The 27,158-nt window shown below is 33.6% G+C and overlaps 1 protein-coding gene across 3 annotated transcripts in view; it reads right to left on the bottom strand.

The window, feature by feature from the left end:
- LOC131425728 (uncharacterized) overlaps positions 1-27,158 on the bottom strand; it is a 771,700-nt gene that overhangs the window by 460,756 nt on the left and 283,786 nt on the right. For all 3 annotated transcript variants that reach the window (XM_058587827.1, XM_058587828.1, XM_058587826.1), the window contains one exon: positions 14,272-14,290. The gene's annotated coding sequence lies outside the window, so the exon portion shown is untranslated. The remainder of the gene's footprint in view (positions 1-14,271; positions 14,291-27,158) is intronic.

Below are 27,158 nucleotides of genomic sequence, written 5' to 3'. Positions count from 1 at the left end.
ATTTGTTTATTTGTTTATTTGTTTATTTGTTTATTTGTTTATTTGTTTATTTGTTTATTTGTTTATTTGTTTATTTGTTTATTTGTTTATTTGTTTATTTGTTTATTTGTTTATTTGTTTATTTGTTTATTTGTTTATTTGTTTATTTGTTTATTTGTTTATTTGTTTATTTGTTTATTTGTTTATTTGTTTATTTGTTTATTTGTTTATTTGTTTATTTGTTTATTTGTTTATTTGTTTATTTGTTTATTTGTTTATTTGTTTATTTGTTTATTTGTTTATTTGTTTATTTGTTTATTTGTTTATTTGTTTATTTGTTTATTTGTTTATTTGTTTATTTGTTTATTTGTTTATTTGTTTATTTGTTTATTTGTTTATTTGTTTATTTGTTTATTTGTTTATTTGTTTATTTGTTTATTTGTTTATTTGTTTATTTGTTTATTTGTTTATTTGTTTATTTGTTCATTTGTTTATTTGTTCATTTGTTTATTTGTTTATTTGTTTATTTGTTTATTTGTTTATTTGTTTATTTGTTTATTTGTTTATTTGTTTATTTGTTTATTTGTTTATTTGTTTATTTGTTTTTTTGTTTATTTGTTTATTTGTTTATTTGTTTATTTGTTTTGTTGTTTATTTGTTTATTTGTTTATTTGTTTATTTGTTTATTTGTTTATTTGTTTATTTGTTTATTTGTTTATTTGTTTATTTGTTTATTTGTTTATTTGTTTATTTGTTTATTTGTTTATTTGTTTATTTGTTTATTTGTTTATTTGTTTATTTGTTCATTTGTTTATTTGTTTATTTGTTTATTTGTTTATTTGTTTATTTGTTCATTTGTTTATTTGTTTATTTGTTTATTTGTTTATTTGTTTATTTGTTTATTTGTTTATTTGTTTATTTGTTTATTTGTTTATTTGTTTATTTGTTTATTTGTTTATTTGTTTATTTGTTTATTTGTTTATTTGTTTATTTGTTTATTTGTTTATTTGTTTATTTGTTTATTTGTTTATTTGTTTATTTGTTTATTTGTTTATTTGTTTATTTGTTTATTTGTTTATTTGTTTATTTGTTTATTTGTTTATTTGTTTATTTGTTTATTTGTTTATTTGTTCATTTGTTCATTTGTTTATTTGTTTATTTGTTTATTTGTTTATTTGTTTATTTGTTTATTTGTTTATTTGTTTATTTGTTTATTTGTTTATTTGTTTATTTGTTTATTTGTTTATTTGTTTATTTGTTTATTTGTTTATTTGTTTATTTGTTTATTTGTTTATTTGTTTATTTGTTTATTTGTTTATTTGTTTATTTGTTTATTTGTTTATTTGTTTATTTGTTTATTTGTTTATTTGTTTATTTGTTTATTTGTTTATTTGTTTATTTGTTTATTTGTTTATTTGTTTATTTGTTTATTTGTTTATTTGTTTATTTGTTTATTTGTTTTGTTGTTTATTTGTTTATTTGTTTATTTGTTTATTTGTTTATTTGTTTATTTGTTTATTTGTTTATTTGTTTATTTGTTTATTTGTTTATTTGTTTATTTGTTTATTTGTTTATTTGTTTATTTGTTTATTTGTTTATTTGTTTATTTGTTTATTTGTTTATTTGTTTATTTGTTTATTTGTTTATCAGTTTATCGGTTTATCGGTTTATCGGTTTATCGGTTTATAGGTTTATAGGTTTATCGGTTAATCGCTTTAGCGGTTTATCGGTTTATCGGTTCATCGGTTTATCGGTTCATCGGTTTATCGGTTTATCGGTTTATCGGTTTATCAGTTTATCGGTTTATCGGTTCATCGGTTTATCAGTTTATCGGTTTATCGGTTTATCGGTTCATCGGTTTATCGGTTTATCGGTTAATCGCTTTAGCGGTTTATCGGTTTATCGGTTCATCGGTTTATCGGTTCATCGGTTTATCGGTTTACCGGTTAATCGCTTTAGCGGTTTATCGGTTTATCGGTTCATCGGTTTATCAGTTTATCGGTTTATCGGTTTATCGGTTTATCGGTTTATAGGTTCATCGGTTCATCGGTTCATCTGTTTATTCTGTTTATTCTGTTTATTCTGTTTATTCTGTTTATTCTGTTTATTCTGTTTATTCTGTTTATTCTGTTTATTCTGTTTATTCTGTTTATTCTGTTTATTCTGTTTATTCTGTTTATTCTGTTTATTCTGTTTATTCTGTTTATTCTGTTTATTCTGTTTATTCTGTTTATTCTGTTTATTCTGTTTATTCTGTTTATTCTGTTTATTCTGTTTATTCTGTTTATTCTGTTTATTCTGTTTATTCTGTTTATTCTGTTTATTCCCTTTATTTTGTTTATTCTGTTTATTCTGTTTAATCTGTTTATTCTGTTTATTCTGTTTATTCTGTTTATTCTGTTTATTCTGTTTATTCTGTTTATTCTGTTTATTCTGTTTATTCTGTTTATTCTGTTTATTCTGTTTATTCTGTTTATTCTGTTTATTCTGTTTATTCTGTTTATTCTGTTTATTCTGTTTATTCTGTTTATTCTGTTTATTCTGTTTATTCTGTTTATTCTGTTTATTCTGTTTATTCTGTTTATTCTGTTTATTCTGTTTAATCTGTTTATTCTGTTTATTCTGTTTATTCTGTTTATTCTGTTTATTCTGTTTATTCTGTTTATTCTGTTTATTCTGTTTATTCTGTTTATTCTGTTTATTCTGTTTATTCTGTTTATTCTGTTTATTCTGTTTATTCTGTTTATTCTGTTTATTCTGTTTATTCTGTTTATTCTGTTTATTCTGTTTATTCTGTTTATTCTGTTTATTCTGTTTATTCTGTTTATTCTGTTTATTCTGTTTATTCTGTTTATTCTGTTTATTCTGTTTATTCTGTTTATTCTGTTTATTCTGTTTATTCTGTTTATTCTGTTTATTCTGTTTATTCTGTTTATTCCCTTTATTCTGTTTATTCTGTTTAATCTGTTTATTCTGTTTATTCTGTTTATTCTGTTTATTCTGTTTATTCTGTTTATTCTGTTTATTCTGTTTATTCTGTTTATTCTGTTTATTATGTTTATTCTGTTTATTCTGTTTATTCTGTTTATTCTGTTTATTCTGTTTATTCTGTTTATTCTGTTTATTCTGTTTATTCTGTTTATTCTGTTCATTCTGTTTATTCTGTTTATTCTGTTTATTCTGTTTATTCTGTTTATTCTGTTTATTCTGTTTATTCTGTTTATTCTGTTTATTCTGTTTATTCTGTTTATTCTGTTTATTCTGTTTATTCTGTTTATTCTGTTTATTCTGTTTATTCTGTTTATTCTGTTTATTCTGTTTATTCTGTTTATTCTGTTTATTCTGTTTATTCTGTTTATTCTGTTTATTCTGTTTATTCTGTTTATTCTGTTTATTCCCTTTATTCTGTTTATTCTGTTTATTCTGTTTATTCTGTTTAATCTGTTTATTCTGTTTATTCTGTTTATTCTGTTTATTCTGTTTATTCTGTTTATTCCCTTTATTCTGTTTATTCTGTTTATTCTGTTTATTCTGTTTATTCTGTTTATTCTGTTTATTCTGTTTATTCTGTTTATTCTGTTTATTCTGTTTATTCTGTTTATTCTGTTTATTCTGTTTATTCTGTTTATTCTGTTTATTCTGTTTATTCTGTTTATTCTGTTTATTCTGTTTATTCTGTTTATTCTGTTTATTCTGTTTATTCTGTTTATTCTGTTTATTCTGTTTATTCTGTTTATTCTGTTTATTCTGTTTATTCTGTTTATTCTGTTTATTCTGTTTATTTTGTTTATGCTGTTTGGAATGTTTATTCTGTTTGGAATGTTTATTTTGTTTATTTGTTTATTTGTTTATTTGTTTATTTGTTTATTTGTTTATTTGTTTATTTGTTTATTTGTTTATTTGTTTATTTGTTTATTTGTTTATTTGTTTATTTGTTTATTTGTTTTTTTGTTAATTTGTTCATTTGTTTATTTGTTTATTTGTTTATTTGTTTATTTGTTTATTTGTTTATTTGTTTATTTGTTTATTTGTTTATTTGTTTATTTGTTTATTTGTTTATTTGTTTATTTGTTTATTTGTTTATTTGTTTATTTGTTTATTTGTTTATTTGTTTATTTGTTTATTTGTTTATTTGTTTATTTGTTTATTTGTTTATTTGTTTATTTGTTTATTTGTTTATTTGTTTATTTGTTCATTTGTTTATTTGTTTATTTGTTTATTTGTTTATTTGTTTATTTGTTTATTTGTTTATTTGTTTATTTGTTTATTTGTTTATTTGTTTATTTGTTTATTTGTTTATTTGTTTATTTGTTTATTTGTTTATTTGTTTATTTGTTTATTTGTTTATTTGTTTATTTGTTTATTTGTTTATTTGTTTATTTGTTTATTTGTTTATTTGTTTATTTGTTTATTTGTTTATTTGTTTATTTGTTTATTTGTTTATTTGTTTATTTGTTTATTTGTTTATTTGTTTATTTGTTTATTTGTTTATTTGTTTATTTGTTTATTTGTTTATTTGTTTATTTGTTTATTTGTTTATTTGTTTATTTGTTTATTTGTTTATTTGTTTATTTGTTTATTTGTTTATTTGTTTATTTGTTTATTTGTTTATTTGTTTATTTGTTTATTTGTTTATTTGTTTATTTGTTTATTTGTTTATTTGTTTATTTGTTTATTTGTTTATTTGTTTATTTGTTTATTTGTTTATTTGTTTATTTGTTTATTTGTTTATTTGTTTATTTGTTTATTTGTTTATTTGTTTATTTGTTTATTTGTTTATTTGTTTATTTGTTTATTTGTTTATTTGTTTATTTGTTTATTTGTTTATTTGTTTATTTGTTTATTTGTTTATTTGTTTATTTGTTTATTTGTTTATTTGTTTATTTGTTTATTTGTTTATTTGTTTATTTGTTTATTTGTTTATTTGTTTATTTGTTTATTTGTTTATTTGTTTATTTGTTTATTTGTTTATTTGTTTATTTGTTTATTTGTTTATTTGTTTATTTGTTTATTTGTTTATTTGTTCATTTGTTTATTTGTTTATTTGTTTATTTGTTTATTTGTTTATTTGTTTATTTGTTTATTTGTTTATTTGTTTATTTGTTTATTTGTTTATTTGTTTATTTGTTTATTTGTTTATTTGTTTATTTGTTTATTTGTTTATTTGTTTATTTGTTTATTTGTTTATTTGTTTATTTGTTTATTTGTTTATTTGTTTATTTGTTTATTTGTTTATTTGTTTATTTGTTTATTTGTTTATTTGTTTATTTGTTTATTTGTTTATTTGTTTATTTGTTTATTTGTTTATTTGTTTATTTGTTTATTTGTTTATTTGTTTATTTGTTTATTTGTTTATTTGTTTATTTGTTTATTTGTTTATTTGTTTATTTGTTTATTTGTTTATTTGTTTATTTGTTTATTTGTTTATTTGTTTATTTGTTTATTTGTTTATTTGTTTATTTGTTTATTTGTTTATTTGTTTATTTGTTTATTTGTTTATTTGTTTATTTGTTTATTTGTTTATTTGTTTATTTGTTTATTTGTTTATTTGTTTATTTGTTTATTTGTTTATTTGTTTATTTGTTTATTTGTTTATTTGTTTATTTGTTTATTTGTTTATTTGTTTATTTGTTTATTTGTTTATTTGTTTATTTGTTTATTTGTTTATTTGTTTATTTGTTTATTTGTTTATTTGTTTATTTGTTTATTTGTTTATTTGTTTATTTGTTTATTTGTTTATTTGTTTATTTGTTTATTTGTTTATTTGTTTATTTGTTTATTTGTTTACTTGTTTATTTGTTTATTTGTTTATTTAGGAGCAGAGAAAAGCTCATCTCAGTTTTTGTTCAGCTTGTTCTTCAACAAGCATAGAAACTCAATAGATTACTATCATCCGATCGACACATTTTCTTATACTTTTTTCAATATTAATAATACTAATTGGACGTCAATTTAGGGGTTTATCTTTGACAGTTTTAGATTACACGACAGCCTATCATTTTAGAACAGATATCGATCGCAGTGTTTCGAGAAACGTTATAGTGATCAAAATAAGATATCATATAAAAAATGACGAACAAAGATAACCGATTCTTCAGTGTTCAGTTCATCGTTAATTTCGCAGAAAAGTTGTATCAATTCTTAATCGGAAAAGCAGTTTGATCCATTCTCCAGTACTTCCGTCCGATGCGAAAAAAAACACTGAATCAGTTCCCCGAATCAGGGAAACCTAAGCCCAGTATTGTTTGTAGTAGAGCGAACGAAAATAGATATTTTCCCGGAAAAAAATAACCGTTCATAAGCGATTGGTGCGCTTCCGTTCAAACAACAAACAAAAAAAGGGACGACATCGAAAAAAAAAAACATGATCCGAGGACCGAGATTTTCCCTAAGTAAACTTTCAACTAATCTGCTAATCTGAAAATTAACTGTCATTCCTCGGATGCGACGCACTTTGCCGCCTATCGCTGTTGTTGATCTTGTGAGTGTGTGAGTGAGATGGCGCGCGCTTGGCCTGCTGCCATTCGCCAACCAAGCGCGTGGTCTTGACTTTTAATTCATCACTCGTTTTTTTTTGACCTCTCGATGTCTCGATGGAAAAGGAACAGTGAACTGTTTGGGGGAGGGGGGTTTACGAAACGACTCTTCCGCCTTGTTTGTCGCGCTTTTATTGTTAATTTTTCCGAAAGCCTATTATCAGCTTGCTTCGGCACGATCCGGGGTCGGAGTGACTGACCGAGTCACGAGCGAGCGATTGTCGCACCACCAAAAGGTCCCAGATTCCGGCGAGTTTATCGACGCGTGTACATTATTTAGCGTTTCTTCATTACATTACATTACATTACAGTCGGCTTGGAGAGGGGAATGCGAAATCATTATTCAATTTCACTCCGGAAAAGTTCTGTTCGACCCGAAGGGGAGGGGGAGGGGGTGGGGACATTTCCAATTCGTGTTGGATGTCGTCGTCGTCGTCGAAAGGAAAACTTTTGTTGTCATCGCCGCAAATCCTCTCTGCTTTGTCGTCAGTCAGTTGGGAACTTTTGTGCTAACGTCATACTGAAAAGAAACCCAACTCAGACTGAGGCTGGTGGTGAAAAGAGGGGGGGTAGTGAGCGTGTGAATTAAGCAAACAACTACAACAGCATGTGGTTGAGGCGACATGAGCCATGACGAGCCATGAATGTATGGAAGTCAGTCGTGATAAATATGCCAACGGTTGGTTGGAACGGGAAAGTTACACATGAATTGGCTAACATACTTAGCTTTTATTCGATAACTGACATAATGTGTGCTTTTTTTTGTTTTGACCTTACAAGGACATTTCAGTCGTACTGAGGATCGACAACACGACGAAACTAATTTCTTCGTTTCATTCATTGAAAGCAAGTTCCGTGGGATCCTCAAACCCATTAAAGTAATAAAGTACAAAAACAATAATATCCCATTTGGCAGATAATTTGCAGTTGCAGTCATTCCTGTCCTCTAGAAGTGAAAGAAGAAAAAAAAACAGTTCGCTACAGATGTCAAGTATTTAATTAACGAAGCCCGTAAACGTTAAGCACTGCAAAAAGGAGAAAATCCACATTGAAGCCGGAAACCACGAGCAAAACAGCACTCATCACACTAAACAGTGACTTATTGTTCTGCTGAAGCCATTCGAGTGCATGACTGCACTCTTCATTCGTCGTCGTCGTCGTCATCGTCGTCGACGTCGTCGCAACTGAACCGACGGCTTGGCTAACTTCATTCAAGCAAAAGAAATTAATTTAAGTTGTACCCCATTTTCCAAAGAACTTCGTCCGGTTTCGTTGGGAGGCTCTGCGGAACGGCGGTGATGACGGATGGTGATGACGCAAATAACAGAAAAAGAAAGGAAAACGACGTTGCAGAAGTCGGCTCCGGTGGCGGCCGTAGGAATTAACGTGAAAGGATGGCAAGCATAAAAACACAAACAACAAAATAATTCACGAAGTCGATTCGTTGTGTGAAAATCACTCCAAGTTTTATTTACTGGCTGCTGCCGGAGCCGCTCGGAATGGCATTCGGACTGGACTGTGCAAAAGGGAAATCCGGAAGAAAAGGAGGCGCATTAAATTATATAAGGGGCTCTTTTATGTCTGAATTCCATTGGCCCGAGATGCTTTTTTTCTTTGTTTAGCATGGCTTTTCATCTAATTTGATGAGATTTTTGTGACAGACTTGCCACGAGAAGAATTTCCCAGCCAGTGCTGATTGACTTGACCGCTATTGGCACTGGCTGGCCATTGATTGATGATTGATGTTGGGATGTTTGTTTTTCGTGGAAAAGACTTAGTTTTGATTAATAACTCTGCAATCGGTGCCGGATCAAATTCAGACTGACAGAAAACAAACCCAGAGGCGTTGAAAACATAATTGCAAAGTATTCTCTTTGTGTTGTTTCGAAGTTAGACAAATCGCTTTTTCAACATTCCCTTATCATTCCCTCTCATTTTGAAACATGACACCGATAAGGACTTCGAAGAAATTTAATTTTATGCATTATTTTTATTTGTGTATTGAAATTAGTTTCTATTTACTGAATACATTTTTCTTACAATTCAGCAAAGGTTGAGGGGCTATTGGTTCACATATTGCTTCTTTGTTCTTAAACTTCGTCGTAGCATAAGTGGCTGTCGGGAGCGTCTTTTGGAGGAGATTTTCGATCATTTTAGCTTTCCCGTCACTGTACAGAGCGTGGTAGAAGATAGTAATGCATTGGTTGTCTTAGATGAGGGCATTGTTTTGTTTAATGTTACCGTTTGTTTGGAGAAGCTTGGAGCAAATGTATAAGACGAACGAATTCCCACCAATGAAGTAATTCCGTCGTATTACTTAGCAAATCGAACAAAACTGTGTGACTAGCAAGTCGAAAGTTTGTTCCACAAAAAATGCACTTTTTAGAGTAGAATTGAAATTCTTTTTATTTATTTTCTATTGTGAAGTCTTTTGATTGATCGGCTATGACCTAGTTGGGAACAGAGCTATTTCGCCGAAAGCCGTTTCACAAAAAGCCATTTCGCCGAAAAGGTTATTCTGCTAAAAGGTCATTTCGTCGAATCAAATATTGGAATGGATCTGAGCTGCGCAAAATGAGAGATAATAGTAGTTTTCAAGTCCGTTTCGTTGACCTAAACTGCCGCTCCAAGTCTAACTGTTCCATATACATAGGAAATCCCATAGGATATGGGACAATCATGATTTGCCGAAAACCACTTCACCGAAAACCGCTTCACCGGAAGCCGTTTCATCGAAAGCCATTTTGCGAAATCTATTTATCCGAAAGTCATTTTACCGAAAACCATTTTGCCGAAAGCCTTTTTGCCGAAAGCCATTTTGCCAAAAGCGATTTTGCCGAAAACTATTTTGCCGAATGCCATTTTGCCAAAAGCCATTTTGCTGAAAGCTATTTTGCCGAAAATGATTTTGCTGAAAGTCATTTTGCTGAAAGCCATTTTGTCGAAAGCCATTTCACCGAAAATCGATTCACTAAAAGCCATTTAGCCGGAAGCCATTTAGCCGATAGCTATTTATCCGAAAGCCATTTTACTGAAAGCCGTTTTGCCGAGTCATTTTGCCAAAAGCGGTTTTTCCGATAGCCATTTCACCGAAAGCCATTTTGCTGAAAGTCATTTTGCTGAAAGCCATTTTGTCGAGAGCCATTCTGCCGAAAGTCAATTTGCCGAAAGCCATTTCGTAGAAATCCATTTTGTCGAAAACCATTTTGCCGAAAGTCATTTTGCCGAAAGTCATTTTGCCGAAAGCCATTTTGTCAAAAACGATTTCGCCGAAAGTCTTTTTCTTCGAAACCGATTTTGCCGAAATTCATTTTACCGAAAGCCATTTTGTCGAAAGGCATTTCACCGAAAACTATTTCGTCGAAAGCTACTTTTGCTATTTGTCCCAAAGCCATTTCGTCGAAAGCCATATTGCCAAAAGCGATTTTGCCGAAAGCCATTTCGTAGAAATCCATATTGCCGAAAGCCATTCCACCGATTTCGTTTCACCGAAAGTCGTTTCGCCGAAAGCCATTTAGCCGAAAGCTATTTTGTGGAAATCCATTTAACTGAAAGCAATTTTACCCAAAGTCATTTTGCCTAAAACCATTTTGCCGAAAGTCATTTCATCGAAAGCCATTTCACCGAAAGCCATTCCACCGAAAACCATATTCCCAAAAGCGATTTTGCCGAAAGCCATTTCGCAGAAATCCATTTTGCCGAAAACCATTTTGCCGAAAGCTATTTTGTCGAAAGTCATTTTACTGAAAGTCACTTTGCTGAAAGCCATTTTGTCGAAAACCATTTTGCCGTAATCCATTCTGCCGAAAGTCAATTTGCCGAAAGTCATTTTGCCGAAAACCATTTTGCCGAAAGCCATTTTGCTGAAAGTCATTTTGCCAAAAGACATTTTGCCGAAATCCATTCCACCGACTATCGTTTTACCGATGGCCGTTTTGCCGAAAGCCATTATTCTGAAGCCATTTTACTGAAAGTCATTTTGACGAAAGCCATTTTGCCGAAAGACAATTTGTCAAAAAAAACCATTTCGCAGAAACCCATTTAGCCGAAATCCATTCCGCCGAAAATCGTTTCACCGATAGCCATTTTGCCGAAAGCCATTTTACTGAAAGCCATTTTGCTGAAAGCCAATTTGTCAAGAACAATTTTGCCAAAAGTCATTTCTTCGAAAACGTTTTTGCCGAAATCTATTTACCGAAAACCATTTCGAGGAAAGCTATTTTCCCGAAAGCCATTCCGTTGAAAGCTTTTTGTCCCAAAGCCATATAGCAAAAGCCATATTGCCTAAAGCGATTTTGCCGAAAGCCATTCCGTAGAAATCCATTTTGCTGAAAGTCATGCTGCCGAAAGCCATTCCACCGAAAATCGATTCACCGAAAGCCGTTTCACCGAAAGTCATTTTTCCGAAACCATTTTACTGAGCGCCATTTTTCCGAAAGCCATTTGGTCAAAAACGATATTGCCGAAAGCCATTTCGTAACAATCGATTTTGCTGAAATCCATTTTACCGAAAGCCATTTCACCGAAAACCATTTCAACGAAAGCAATTTCGTCGAAAGCTTTTTGTCCTAAAGTCATTTCGCCGAAAGCCATATTGCCAAAAGCGATTTTACCGAAAGCCATTTCGTAGAAATCCATTTAGCCATTCCACCGAAAATCGTTTCACCGAAAGCCGTTTCGCCGAAAGCCATTTAGCCGAAAGCTATTTTGTAGAAAGCCATTTTACTGAAAGCAATTTTGCCGAAAGTCATTTTGCCTGAAGCCATTTTGTCGAAAGTCATTTAATCGAAAACCATGTCTCTGTTTGTGTGTGTGTGTGTGTGTGTGTGTGTGTTCGTGTGTATAAACCAAAAATGTGTGCTCGATTTTCTCGAAGATGGATAGACCAATTTTCACTCACTTCAATTCAAATTAAAGGTCTCATAGCTTAGTATTGAATTTTACTCGAATCGAAGTTCCGATTCTGGGAGTAACGTAGTAAAATGTGTAAAAAGTTTTGAAAAAGTGCTCTCAAATGAAAGGTCTTACAATCCAATATCCGGATGTGACTTTAGGTTTCGGAATTACAGGCCGCTAAGTATAGAAATTTCATTTTCAGAAGCATCTTTTCATACATGACTCTGAAAAATCGAGCGAAATACGTTCAACTAGCCCCATGCAATGTATTTTCGGTCGGTCCCGGTCAATGTTATTGAATAAGACCAAGCGGCCAACATTTATCGTACACAAGAAAAGTTCATTCCACAATAAAAAATGCCGGATTTTTTGAATTTAGAATTAGAAAATATCGCAATCATAAACTTTTGATTTGCTCTTCAATTTCACGTATTTTTACGTTATCAAATGTTTTGCAGAACAAATCATTTCTCTGTGATCAATGTGAAAAAAGTTACAGTGAAAAGACTGATTTTTGAACTATTTTAGTAACACTACCGAATATTGAGTTAACAACTATAGTTAACGAAATGATTTCATTAGCAAAGTTACCAGCAATTACATAATCTTAAAAAAAATATTGTCGAAGACGTAAATGAAAATGTATATTTAACAACAATTAATTAATGTATCATTTGGATGTTAATAATCTGTTGGTACAAAAGATGAGGAGGTTTTATGCCTGGTGGAGAGAGAGATATAATTAATGTCAACTCCAGTGGGCATTTCTCTGCTTCAAATAATTAAATAAAAAGTAATCAATGGCTTCAAAAATTCAGTTTTCGGCTGCGGAGTTTGTTGAAACAGAAGGTCAAATTCCACTACAGGAATGTAATACCAAGGCTTTGCTTTGTTAAAAGTGAATATTTGGAGGTGCTTCCCAGGAGGTGTAAATTTGGTCAATTGGAGCTTATAATGCAGAATTTGAACGCCGCGAAAGTACTCGAAATTCACAAACCCTTACAATCTTCCTACGAAAAATCGAAAAAAACTCACGCCTTCTTCCACGAAGAATAGACTGTATTCAATTTTTTTCAATGAAGCACGCTTTCATATTTGTTACAATGAAATATTTCAAATATTTAATGCGCCAAAAGACTTTTCAATCAAAGAATTTGACTGAAATAATAAGAATTGATTCTCTCTTTGTCAAGCTTCCGTTGTCGTTTAGGAATGAGAATGAATTTTTCATCGCGCTGGCCGAAAATTTTTATTCTCCGAGCATTTGCTTGAATCATTTCTGTAAACTCTGTTGACAAAATTTAATGCTTTCGTAGGCTTTTCATTGCCATAAAAAATCCATCCCCTCATTCAATCCAACCAAATCCCACTAACCCAGTCGGCGGACGACCTTCATTCCTATTCATTCGGGCGAAGCTACGGCATTTCCCCGTTATACAATGTGTCTCCCGTTCCACTCAATTCCACATTACATAAGTCCCCATCGTCGTCGTCGTCGTCGTCGTCCGAAACAGCCGTAGGCCCAAGCACAATAGCCATCATCGACAGCAGCCGGACCGTTGTGAGCCGGAAACATCCATCAATTTCATTGACTACCGCCCGGTGTGACCCGGATTGAGTACCAGTTTGAAAATTCGCTAAAATCCTCCCCTCCCCCCTTTCTGAACAATCGAACAGCTCACTGTCGAACTACCAAGTTGGGGGCCAATCCCGTTTCAATCATCCAGGTGCTTGTATGCTATGGAGAACAGAATCCGTGACAAATTTTCGCGACATGCGGTTCATGACATTCCGAACACACACACACACACACTTGATTAGACGACGAAGCTTTACAAATTGGAATGGCTTTCAATAGCGACCTCATCTGCTTTGTTGCTCTCTCGATGAGATGAGCTTGGTTCCGAAATGTTTCGCCATTGTTTTTTTTTATTAGCCACACAAGATACTTCCGAACATCCGGGGGTGAAAAATTGTTTCAGTTTCCAGAAGTTCCAATCCAGAAGAATCAAACATCCACTGTTTATTTTTCTACCTCTCAGGATGCCACTGGTACGACATCCTTAATTTTCTATTAGCGGAAGTCCATGTCCAGTGGAGCCTGTAATGTCATCCGAGCAAATAATTTTCCTCTCCATTCACCATCCGGATTTAAACAACAGCGCAACGAAGCAAAGCCTCAAATTCGACCAGCATTCTTCATGGACCGTCTTCGTCATCATCATCATCATCGTCATGCCAACGGGGCGGAAAATCTGCTCTTCCCACAGATTGCGCCTCGGTCATGGGTAAATATGAATCCACCGGTTCCAAATGTTCAATATTGTCCGGTCCCTCGAGGAAAACCGAGAAGAGCGACAAACACGAAACACAGCCAATCAATTTCCGGAGTTGCCGCCGGTTGCCGTCGCCTTCGTCGTCGTCGTCGTCGCCGTCGAGCTTCACCGGCTTGAGAGTAATAATAATCGACGAGGAAGAATTTTGGCATGGCAGCAAACCGCCCGGTTCAATGATTTGACGGGTTTACGGTTGCCACTTTCTACAGCCGACCGCTTTACGATTGCACGTTCTTTCTTTTTTTTTCTTTCTTACTTCTGGTTCCCATCGTCCACAACGAGGACGAGGACGACGACGATTTCGAAGCCGATATTGAAAAGCAATCATGTGCAAGTCCCGTGTCACCTTGCGCGCGTAACATCGGAGGAAAAAAAGCGGAACCGAAAAGGTTGCAACTCACTGCGAACGGATGCCTGGAGGAACAGAAAAAAAACTGCAAACAGAACACGTGGGCATGGGCGTGGGTTCCATAGGATACTGACCGGCAAACGGATGGACGGTCGGAAGGAGACGGCAAGCTTACCTTGTTCGGGCGTTGTCATCTGAAAGAAAGAAAGAAAGAAAGAAAAAATGTGACATTAGTTCAAAGATGCGGTGCAATGTTTCGTTGATCGGATTTGGATTTTCAAAGGAATCCACTTCCACTGGTGGTTTGTCCCCTGATGGCTAGTGAGTGAGAGACGAGAGAGGAGTTTTCCTTTGAAACCAGTTTGATCTTCAGGACCAAATCAGAGCAACGTGTTGCTTGCCGTATGTAGCTTAACTGGTAATGGAAGAATTTTTTTTTTCAAATAGATTATCCGCATCAAAGCTATTGTGATTTGAGGGTATTTCTGCGAGCTTAACGTTCGAACGGAGTTCAAATAAACTATTAGAAATAATATGTCCTACACTTAAGCTTGTTGCGATACATTTGAATATTTTCTATACTGTTATGAACATCAACTTTAAAAACCTATTCCTAATCCACTTAGATGTGTGATAATTTATTTTTGCCTTTCATATAGAAAAGTTATGCAATCACTTGAAAACCCGACTAGTGAAAATTGGCCCGGAGGGCCAAGTGTCATATACCATTCGACTCAGTTCATCAAGCTAAGCAATGTGTGTGTGTGTGCGTGTGTGTGTGTGTTTGTGTCAAATAATCTCACTAGGATTTTTTCGGAGATGGCTGAACCGATTTTGACAAACTTACACGGAGAACCCTTCGATCATAAAATTGCGATATCGCAGTTTTTGATTTTTGCGATAGTTGATTCAACTCATTTCTTTTTGATTCAACCAATATGGTTTTTGATTTGCATATATTCAAGTAGTTGAAAAATATGTTGTTTTGAATGCTGTCAAATGCCGGAGACAGTTGAAAGCAAAACAATAATCGCAATGCAAAATCAACAACTTTTTTAGTTGAAATCTGTTCGCGTCGCTTCAAAATGTCAATGAAAACAACATCGATGGTTAAAGCGTTTGGTGAAATTGTGTTCATTCGATTTGAGAAATTTATGATAACAAGTGTTTATCTAACAGCGGTGTTGTGATAAAGTTAACCTTGTTTAAGATGAAAAAGATTTGGTGACAAATTAGAAAATGTTAATGAATGATCATCACGTAATCTTTCAGGTATGCGCAAAAATGTTATGCTTCAAATTCGATCATTGATTTACTTCCTGCTGTTTGATACCGATGATGATGTTCATGCATTAGCAATAAAACGCTTTTTGACATGAATTTAATTTATAAAAGTAACAAGAGCGAAGGGTTTCAAACGCACAGAACGCGCTGCGATTGAATGGCGCGTTTGAATTGCCGTCGCAAAATTCCAATTCCCAGCGGTTGATACACACAAGCTCATATAAATTGACTAAAATTATCAGTGCATAACTTCAGTTCAACCGTTTGAAGGCATCATTTTAGGTAAATTTAATAATTTCGCTAATTTACTCGCCCCTCCGGGCACTTTTGCTGATTAAAAACGTTTTTCTACATCAATCATTTCCGATCGAATCAGAAGTATTTTTTTTTAGAATTTAGATCTTTACTGATCTCGACTTGACATGATCATGATCATACAAAAATCAAAATCACTTAGAGTTCAGATCAGTTCTGATTTCGTAATGATAATTTATTCCTTGGTTGAGATCACTTGAAATCAGCAGTGATCGGTGGTTTTCCCAGCCCTAATGATATTACATATCAATATAAAATACTGTCTATATTTTAACAACGATATTTATTTTATGAATCTCAACATAACGAACTTATTTCAAATAGATCATGACGTGTATCAGTAAGCATATTTTGATTATTTCCGCAAATCAATAACATTGTTCGAGTTGATTCTACTATTTGCAATGGCTAAAACAAATAAAACCGATTTATTTTTCAACTAACAGAATTTAGTTTTAATAACAACACCAGTTATTTCAACTAAAATATTTGTTGAAATTGAAAGGTATGTGTCCTCACTAATTGACATCATTTTTTTTTCAAGCATTAGTTGTTTCAATCATCGTTTCTGCTAATCGAAAAACAAAAATGACAGTTTAGTTAAAACAACAATCGATTAGTTATACCAAATTTTAACCAATCGAATTCAGAAAATCAACTAATATTCTGGTTGAAATGGGATCGCTGGTGGTTCCGTGTAGATTCAAATGAAAGGTCTCGTGGTCCCATACGGAATTCCTGAATTTCATCCGGATCCGACTTCCGGTTCCGAAGTTATAGGGTAAAGTGTGTTCCATATTGTACACCGTCACTTAAAGCCATCGTCCAAGTACTATGCGCGCGGGTGGTTTTAGGAAATTTTCGATAGAAATTTTGAAAAATTTACCAAAGCCAAAAACATACAGACCTTTGAAATACTTTTATCTATCTACAAGGTGAAAATGGCTGGAAAATTCGGAGGATTTTCCGAGTCTTATCAAAAATAGAATTGAAAAAATGAGCTTTTTTTGTTATCTTTCACAATTATCTGGAAAAATAAAGCGATGACATAATTTTTTTTTTTCAAATAAACCTTATGATGGATAAACAGATTACATTCGAACACATTTTTGGAAAGCCTTTTAACGCTTTTCATAGAAAATCCACGAATTTCAAAAATTTCCACGAAATCGGTTATATGAAATTCGTTGGTTTTCCATGAAAAGCGTGAAAAGGTTTTCCAAAAATGTGTCCGAATGTGATCCTTGTTGCCAGCATAAGATTTTTTTGAAATAAAATTCATTCCATCGAGTTATTTTTTCAAATAATTGTGAAAGATTACAAAAAAAGCTCAATTTTTCAGTTCTATTTTTGATAAGACTCGGAAAATCCTCCGAATTTTCCAGTCATTTTCACCCTGTAGATAGATAAAAGTATTTCAAAGGTCTGTATGTTTTTGGTTTTGTCAAATTTTTCAAAATTTCCATCGAAAATTTCCTAAAACCACCCGCGCGCACGGTACTTGGACGATGGCCTTAAACCGGCGAAACAAAAAACATAAAAAAATGTCTAAACTGGACTCTAAACCGTTATTCCCAATCTTAGGGTCAATTGAGTAGTCTTAGGGTCCAACCAAAAATTACTGCATATTTTCGGATACGACAAACATTTAAATCATAATTTAGAGTGCGTACTAGTAGAGTTTGTATGTCATGTTAGTTGGTGGCCGTATGAACCGACTTTGATTATACCGGTTCTCGGGTTCCGGTGCCGGAAGTGCATATAATAGTGAACCCACTATATTATACATGAGAAAGGCATCATTACACCACTAGGTGGATTAAAACAGGTTTTTATTTAGGTATAATCAACATACACAATATGGCCCTAATGATAATTTCTAGAATAATATATAAAAAATTCCAAGTATCCTACTGCGTGATAGATTGAAGTCGAATCCTGACGAAACGCGGTTGAATGATCTCTGCAAGCCAATAATAGCATTGTTAGCACCGTAGTTAGTTCGTCGTAAAGGAAGTCGAAGAAATGCACTGTTGCGAAGAGCCCGGGGTCGGACGTTGATATTAATTTCGCGGAGCAAAGCAGGCCAGTCAATCCTATCTGCTATCAATAAAGCACGTGCAACATCTCGACGAACTTGTAGTGTACCGAGACCGATTAATAACCCGCGACTTTCGTAGCTTGGTAGTTGGTGAGGATTGTTCCACGGTGAGCGCCGTAGAGCGAAGCGAATGAATCTGCGTTGTATCGATTCGATTCTATGAGCTCCGTTTATGTAGTGAGGGTTCCAAACGACAGGACAGTACTCCAGGGATGAACGAACAAGCGAGCAAAACAGAGATTTTAAACAGTGCACGTCTGTAAAATATTTAGCCATCCTCATTACAAATCCTAGGTTGCGAGAAGCTTTAGAAACGATATAGCTGATGTGTTGCTTAAATGTCAGTTGTTCATCGAGAAAGACACCAAGGTCCTTGACACACGTCGTTCTGACTATCGGGGATCCTTCCAGAAAGTAATCAAAATGAAATGGCTCTTTCTTCATCGAGAACGTGATGGTCGAGCCGACGACACGACCTGCCACTCGCCTATCGAAACTGTATCGCAAATTTAACTACCCCTCAGTAACTGGTAATGTCAAAACGAAATCTCTAGAAAAAATATTGAAACTGGCAGCACAAGTTGATAAATTATTGATTTTGAATAACAGTTACCATAACCTTGGTTACTGGTTTAAAACAGATTTTAGAATGTAAACATAACAAATGATGAATTTTGGTCTTAGTCAATTGAGTCTAAAGAAAAACAAGAAAAAAAAACAATATATGTCGATATAAAAATTCGATCTATTTCACTATAGCTAGAGTGTTGAATTAACGCAATATAACAGTTCATGATTCTTTTAGGGGTTAGCCAAATTTTGTGCTAGGGCACATAACCGTTTTTATTATTTTTACGTTTCGTCTTTGACTCATCAGTGCAGAGCAGTTCAAATTGAACTGCTTAGTGCTAAACTCGGCAGTTCAGCACTAAGCAGTTCAATTTGAACTGCTCTGCACTGATGAGTCAAAGACGAAACGTAAAAATAATAGTTCATGATTAGCAAAGAGCAAGCCCGAACGATTGAAACATCTGGAATAAAGCTCTCCTATCCATGACAGAAGATTCCGAAAATTCTCTGAGAGAATAAAAACAGAAAGCCTACTATCGAATGTTATTACAAGACAAATATTAGCACAGTAAAATGAGTTTATTACATAAAAAACAAAAACTAAACAAATCATATCTAGTGCACCGATTTCTTGCTTATTATCGTTTACTTGAGATATCGATTCAATTTGTATGTGGAGTGTTTCGAACAATACTTCCAATGCTTTCGGAACCGGAAACCTAGTTGGCCACCAACTAACAAGAGACTAATTTGAGTACAAAAATCTAAAATGAGCTATTCCTATGTATTAATTAAAATATATTGTACAAAACAAACATATTCGCAAGTGATTTTATAGCATCAAATTATCCTTGAGCTGTAAATGTTCGTAGACAATCTTGAAGTCTAGCCTGTTGCATCACAGACTCTGATATTGGCTTGATACTACAACTCTATTAATGGGGTTTTAGGATGACCCATCTTCCTCAATACATTATTGAAAGTACGTCATTATTGATGTCTGGGTGTGCTTTACAATGATGACATATTCCTGGATAGAAATAAGAGTTTTTTTTTGTTTCTATTATAGAGGCTTTAACATTAATGTCATTCACCTCTTCGGGACAGAAAAACTTTCTGACCCTATGTGCGGGGTTGGGAATCGAACCCAGGCGGGCTGCGTGAAAGGCATCGACTTACCCATCACACTATACCCGTCCCCAGAAATAACAGTCTTTTTATTAGGAACTCTCACAATGTTCTCTGGATTTACTTCTTTTTCTTAACTCTGAAATTGTGAAAAGGTCATGTCGTCCTATTCACCACAGGTCAGACATTAAAAATCACGATTCCGATACATTTATAGACTGTTTGTTTATTTTAACATTGGTCACTTGGTAACTAGTTCGTAGCAACTAGAACAGTGTTGCTCAAAAGATCATTTTTTTACATTAGTAAGGGGTCACTTAATTTATGGTAACCGGTGGTAAATTGTTTACGAACACTTTTAATGCCGACTTTTCTTCGGAGTGTCAGGTCGTGTCGTCGGTCGAGCATTTGTCAGGATTCAATTTCACACGGTTTACTTTACACCACTCGGCGAAGCTCAACAACTGTCGTTGAAGAAAACCTGCATCTGCTGGGCTTTGAATGTAATAATAGATCTTAACGTCATCGGCAAACGATAGACGAGGGCCCTCTAGAGTAAAGTGGACGTCGTTGAAATACAATAAAAATATTAAAGGCCCGAGATGGCTACCCTGCGGAATTCCGGACGAAGCGATAAACTCATTGGAAACGTGATCGCCGCACTGCAGCCATCGAAGGATGTTAGAGCCGAATCCAATTCTTTCCAATTTAGCAACTGTTAAATTGAGTTTTTTTTTAAAAATAACTATTTATTGGAATATGAGTTAAAATTAAATTAATAGGATTTAAATTGGGTGTTCAGCCACAAGTGATGACTTTTCAGCCCTATTATATATATGATTTGGTTATTACCATCAGGACATCATTTGCTTCCGCAATTCTGAGATTTTTGTGTAGGGAAAATTCTAAACCTACTTGTATTGTGTAATGGGGAAAAGGAACTTATATACTAACTTACTAACTAATACAAAGAGCGAATCGATTCAATTGAAGATTGCATCGATTTTTGGCGGAATTTGCTTATAATATTATGTAACATTACATCTAATGGATCTACATTTGTGAGTCTGTGTAACTCATTTGTACTAAACCAGGGAGGACGCTTCAAAATCATTTTCAGAATTTTATTCTGAATCCTTTGAAGCGTTTTCTTCCTGGTGGAACAACAACTTGACCAAATTGGAACTGCATAAAGCATGGCTGGTCTGAAAATTTGTTTATAAATTAACAATTTGTTTTTTAGACAGAGCTTAGCATTTCTGTTTATAAGAGGATATAAACATTTAATATATTTATTACACTTTGCCTGGATTCCTTCAATGTGATCCTTGAAAGTGAGTTTTTTGTCATACGTTAAACCTAAGTATTTAGCTTGGTCAGACCATGTCAATTCCAAACCATTCAATTTGAGAATGTGATTATTGTTTGGTTTAAGAAAAGAAGCTCTTGGCTTATGAGGAAAGATAATTAATTGCGTTTTTGCTGCATTTGGTTTAATTTTCCATTTTGACAGATAATCACTGAAAATATTTAAACTTCTTTGTAGGCGATTGCAGATCACTCTTAGATTTCTACCTGTGGCTAACAGACTTGTGTCGTCACAGAATAGCGATTTCTGACAACCAACGGGTAAATTTGGAAGTTCAGAAGTTAAAATATTATACAAGATTGGAGCTACGATTGAACCCTGCGGAACACCGGCTCGTACGGGTAACAATTCAGATTTACAATTCTGATAGCTAACCTGAAGAGTACGATCAATTAAATAATTTTGAATCATTTTGATCAAATAAATAGGAAACTGGAAATCAGACATTTTTGCTATTAAACCTTTGTGCCAAACACTGTCGAATGCTTTTTCTATGTCTAGAAGAGCAACTCCAGTGGATAACCCAGAAGATTTATTTGCGTTTTATCATGTTCATTACTCTGGCAAGTTGATGAGTAGTTGAATGTTCATGACGAAATCCAAACTGTTCTGGTAAAAAAATTGAATTCTCATTTATATGAGACATCATTCTCAACAAGATAGTTTTTTAAAAAGTTTACTGATAGAAGAAAGTAAGCTAATTGGTCGATAACTTGATGTTTCTGTTAGGTTTTTATCAGGTTTCAGGATAGGAATTACCAGATCAATTGTAGACGGGTTTTTTTACGGAAGAGAAACAAGTCGGATTACTGGGATGAAAAACTGTGAAGTAACCAGCTGAGAGTTGAATTTGAAGTATTTTACCATTACTGTTATTTTGCCTACAATTCCACTGGACATACTAAGCATTTAAGTCCCCTATTACGAAAAATTTCGGTCGATATCTTGTGAGTTTTTGCAAATCTCCTTTAAAGTAATTTAATTGTTCGCCGGTGCATTGGAATGGCAAATATGCTCCAGCGATGAAATAAATTCCATGAATAGTTTCAACTTCGATTCCCAAGCTTTCAATAACTTTAGTATTGGAAGAAGGTAAAATTCGATGAACCACATAATGTGGATTACTTTTCATTTTGGTCTAAGAAAGGTTTCTGTTACAATTACAATATGAATTTTGTGAACTTTGAGAAAATTATAAAATTCATCTTCACTCGATCGAGCATTCCAATTTAAAATATTCAAATAATTATTTAACATCACTGTTAAATTTTAAATTCTTTGTAATATTATTTGCAAATTACTATCCGATTTGAAATACTTCAAAAAGTGATGAAGTCTAATTCATTCGGATGACCATTTGAAGAAGTTGATCTTGTAGGTAGATCATTTTATTTTCAGTTATATCGCCTAAATCGACTTCATTTAAAGAAGCGAATGGCATTGAAAGAATATTTGTAGGTAGACTGCAGAAGATGATGATATGGCCGATCTACCTATTAATAAATTGTTTTCGTTAGAAGATGAACTGCAAGGCGGTCCTGTGTTTTGATTATTTACATTAGAAGAAATAGGTGGTAGATTTCTACCTGTTATACTGGCATAACTGACATTAGAAGAAGATGATGACGAGGTCGATCTACCTGTCAATAAAATGTTTTCATTAGAAGACGAATTGAAAGGCGTACCTGTTTTTATTTCGAAGAAATAAGTGCCTTAGAAGAATTAGACGTGGCATTTGTAACGGTTTTTTGATTTTCAGGTATGTTCTGTAAATTTAAGGTCGTTGATTTGACTTGTTGTCTAAGTGAACGAGCGTTTAAAATTTTTTCCCTGACAGGACATTTCAAATAATTGGATTTATGATTTCCATTGCAATTTGAACATGAAAATTTATCAGTGGTTTCATTCATTGGACAAACGTCTTTCAAATTCGATTTACCACAATTCAAACACCGTATATCCATATGACAATTTTTGGTTCCATGGCCGAAGCCTTGGCCACGACGACATTGCGTTAAGTTTGCAATACGATTATGCCGTTTATAATGTTCCCAATAAATTTTAACGTGGGAAATGAAACGTACTTTTTCTAAAGTTTTCAAATTGTTTACATCACTTCGATTGAAGTGTATGAGGTAAAGTTCATGGGAAATTCCAGAGCGTGGTTTAGAAGTACCATTCGCTCTTTTCTTCATAAGTATTACTTGAGAAGGGGCAAAACCAAACAATTCGTGTAGTTCATTTTTAATTTCATCAGTACTTTGATCATTTGGTAAGCCTTTCAAGACAGCCTTGAAGGGTCTGTTTGATTTTATATGATTTGAATAAAATTTATGAAGTTTCTCGGACAAATATCGGATGAGACATTCGTAATCTTCCAATCCATCAACCAAGACTCGACATTCTCCTCTTCGTCCGATTTGTAATGAGACTTTTACTTCAATCTCGATGAACACTAGAAAAGGCCAGTTCGTGCTCGCATCTCACCCAACACAGTCGAAAATAATTTTCGACTCAAAACAACAGAAACAAAGACAATACAGTACAGTGAACAATAGAGTGTACGGAATGGTCAAATACGATTTAACAAAGCCTGAATCTTGGCCTACAAAACCAAATTCAATTTGTATAGATTTCAAGCGTTGCAAAGTTAGACCAGAAGCAAATGAAATTGAAATATTACTTAAAGAACGAATGCATCTAGTCGCTAATAATGTAAGTGAGATTCAATTTAGCAAAGCGTCTAACTGTGTGTACATTATGTTTAAACGTGAAAGAGATGCACTTGCATTCGCTTCGGTTAACAACGAGGTGCACAGCGTTGAGTGTGATAACATTAAATACAAAATCCAAGTGCACATGGTGGACAATGCCATAGAAGTACGCGTGCATGACCTTCCTCCGAAGGTCACCGATCAGTACGTTCGGAAGAATATGTTGCGGTACGGTGAAATCCTTTCCATTGAGAGGGAAGTATGGCGGAATTTTTTCCCCGGCATCCGGAATGGCGTGCGAGTGGTACGTATGCAACTACGTAAGGCAATTCCATCTTACATCATTTGTGGTCAAAAACGCTGATTACCTATGAAAATCAGCTGGTTACATGCCAGTTTTGTGAACAACCTGCACACTACGGTAAACCTTGCACCGAAACTGCGAAAAGGACAGCTTCAACCAAAGACAAGCTCAACATTTTAACAATGGAAACTAGTGAGCGTAGTACTCCTGTTTCACCATCAAACCAACCAGCAACTGCAACCAATGTACAACAAGGCGCATCTACAGCAACTAGAAACGAGCTTAAGACTGCGAACATCAAGGAAAACGAAAAGAAGACGGAAATCAACAACAAAACAATTAACCGATTGCGGCAATGGATGACGAGACGAGTCACGGACAAAGTGCCCCTCAACCCTCGCAGGAGGGTAATGGAAGCTCCTCTCCTCCTAGAAAAAGGCGGGTGGGTAATGTCAGAGACATAACTGGATGTCGTGAATACGAAAACAAATGACATGTTCCTTAACACTTCCGAATATCAAATAGTTGATCAATTGTATGAATTATGCAAGCATTCCCCTTTTCCACATTTTTCGCAAAAACAAAGAAGGCTTCACTTGATCTCGATTACTGTGAATTTCACACAGCGAAAAGTGCAAGAATCTAACCAAACTGTTCTACATTTGCACTAAACTGAGGATATTTTCTTTCGATTTGCGAACAACACATCCTAATAGTTCTTCAGAAAACTTTTAGAGCCATTAGAACGGCTGATTTTTTATAATGCTTTCCAACGATGCTTATTCATCCATCGAAATGACTGGCAGCTGTGACGTAATCACTCTTATCGGAAGCGAAACTAGCTTTGCAAACGGCACAAAATACATCTGCTCGCATTGGCGATAGAATCCAAACTGATTAGATTTTTGTTAGGAGCTTTCTTTTACGTGATTTCGTTTGTAGCATTTTCACTAATGGGCGGTCCTAACGGCTATAAAAATAGTCGCATACAGAATATTAATGTCGATTATTTTATTTCGCATTTGCAAATTTATTGAAAAAAAAAACTATCAATATGCTGTAGGGATTCATTTCCAGCATTCAGAAGGGACAAATTGCGTAATTCTCTACGATATTAAACTCGGAACATTTTCGCAAAAAAAAGCTTCACTTGATCTCGATTACTGTGAATTTCACACAGCGAAAAGTGCACAAATCTAACCAAATTGTTCTTGATTTGCACTAAACTGAGGATAATTACCTGCGGTTTGCGAAAAACAAATCCTAATAGTTCTTTAGAAAAATTTTAGAGCCATAAGAACGGCTGATTTTTTATAATGCTCTCCAACGTTGCTTTTTCATCCATCGAAATGACTGGCAGCTGTGACGTAATCGCTCTTGTCGAAAGCGAAACTAGCTGTGCAGACGACACAAAACACATCTGCTCGCAGTGGCGATAGAATCCAAACTGATTCAATTTTTGTTAAGAGATTTCCTTTTATGTGATTTCGTTTGTAGCTTTTTCACTAATGGGCGGTCCTAACGGCTATAAAAATAGCCGCATACAGAATTTTTATGTCGATTATTTCATTTCGGATTTGCATAATTTATTGAAAAAAAACTATCAATATGCTGTAGGGATTCATTTCCAGCATTCAGAAGGGTCAAATTGCGTAATTCTCTACGATATTAAACTCGGAACATTTTTCGCAAAAAAAGGCTTCACTTGATCTCGATTACTGTGAATTTCACACAGCGAAAAGTGCACAAATCTAACCAAATTGTTCTTGATTTGCACTAAACTGAGGATAATTACCTGCGATTTGCGAAAAACAAATCCTAATAGTTCTTTAGAAAAATTTTAGAGCCATTAGAACGGCTGATTTTTTATAATGCTCTCCAACGTTGCTTTTTCATCCATCGAAATGACTGGCAGCTGTGACGTAATCGCTCTTGTCGAAAGCGAAACTAGCTGTGCAGACGACACAAAACACATCTGCTCGCAGTGGCGATAGAATCCAAACTGATTCAATTTTTGTTAAGAGATTTCCTTTTGTGTGATTTCGTTTGTAGCTTTTTCACTAATGGGCGGTCCTAACGGCTATAAAAATAGCCGCATATAGAATTTCAATGTCGATTATTTCATTTCGGATTTGCATAATTTATTGAAAAAAAACTATCAATATGCTGTAGGGATTCATTTCCAACATTCAGAAGGGTCAAATTGCGTAATTCTCTACGATATTAAACTCGGAACATTTTTCGCAAAAAAAGGCTTCACTTGATCTCGATTACTGTGAATTTCACACAGCGAAAAGTGCACAAATCTAACCAAATTGTTCTTGATTTGCACTAAACTGAGGATAATTACCTGCGATTTGCGAAAAACAAATCCTAATAGTTCTTTAGAAAAATTTTAGAGCCATTAGAACGGCTGATTTTTTATAATGCTCTCCAACGTTGCTTTTTCATCCATCGAAATGACTGGCAGCTGTGACGTAATCGCTCTTGTCGAAAGCGAAACTAGCTGTGCAGACGACACAAAACACATCTGCTCGCAGTGGCGATAGAATCCAAACTGATTCAATTTTTGTTAAGAGATTTCCTTTTATGTGATTTCGTTTGTAGCTTTTTCACTAATGGGCGGTCCTAACGGCTATAAAAATAGCCGCATATAGAATTTCAATGTCGATTATTTCATTTCGGATTTGCATAATTTATTGAAAGAGACTATCAATATGCTGTAGGGATTCGTTTCTAGCATTCAGAAGGACCAAATTGAGGAACTCACTACGATATTCACCACTTTTGGAAACATTTTTCTTGAACGATTTGTTGTACAGCAGCAGCTATTTTCTTCTCTTCCTCAGAACGCGTTCTGATTGGCTGGTGTTGACATGGGTCAAATGAGATAGGTTTTTCAATAGTGTACTATTGAAATACTTCAATGCTCTTGCTATACACGTTTAAGTTGAAAAATTTCGATTCTATTGGTAGTTAGATTATATAAATCCTTCCACAGATCACTGAGCTATGAGCTTTCAAAATACGAGAAAGGCAAACGCGCCATATGAATTATCCTCTTTGATACTCGTTTATACCAAACATTTCAGAAAAGTTTAATTTTGAACTATTTGAGATTATGTCACACAACTGAAAATTTTATCATAAAATTGTGATCATATTTCCGATGGCATGTAGCAAAAATTATGTTGATTCGTTAGATACAACAAGAGATATTCACGATCAAAAACTTATCACTCTCTCAGAGGGTAAATTTTGAAAAGGCACCCCATAG

The sequence above is a fragment of the Malaya genurostris genome, chromosome 1 (assembly GCF_030247185.1).
Source record: "Malaya genurostris strain Urasoe2022 chromosome 1, Malgen_1.1, whole genome shotgun sequence".
Classification (NCBI taxonomy): domain Eukaryota; kingdom Metazoa; phylum Arthropoda; class Insecta; order Diptera; family Culicidae; genus Malaya; species Malaya genurostris.
The sequence above is the reverse complement of the archived record's forward strand: the minus strand, read 5'-3'. Positions and strand labels throughout refer to the sequence as shown.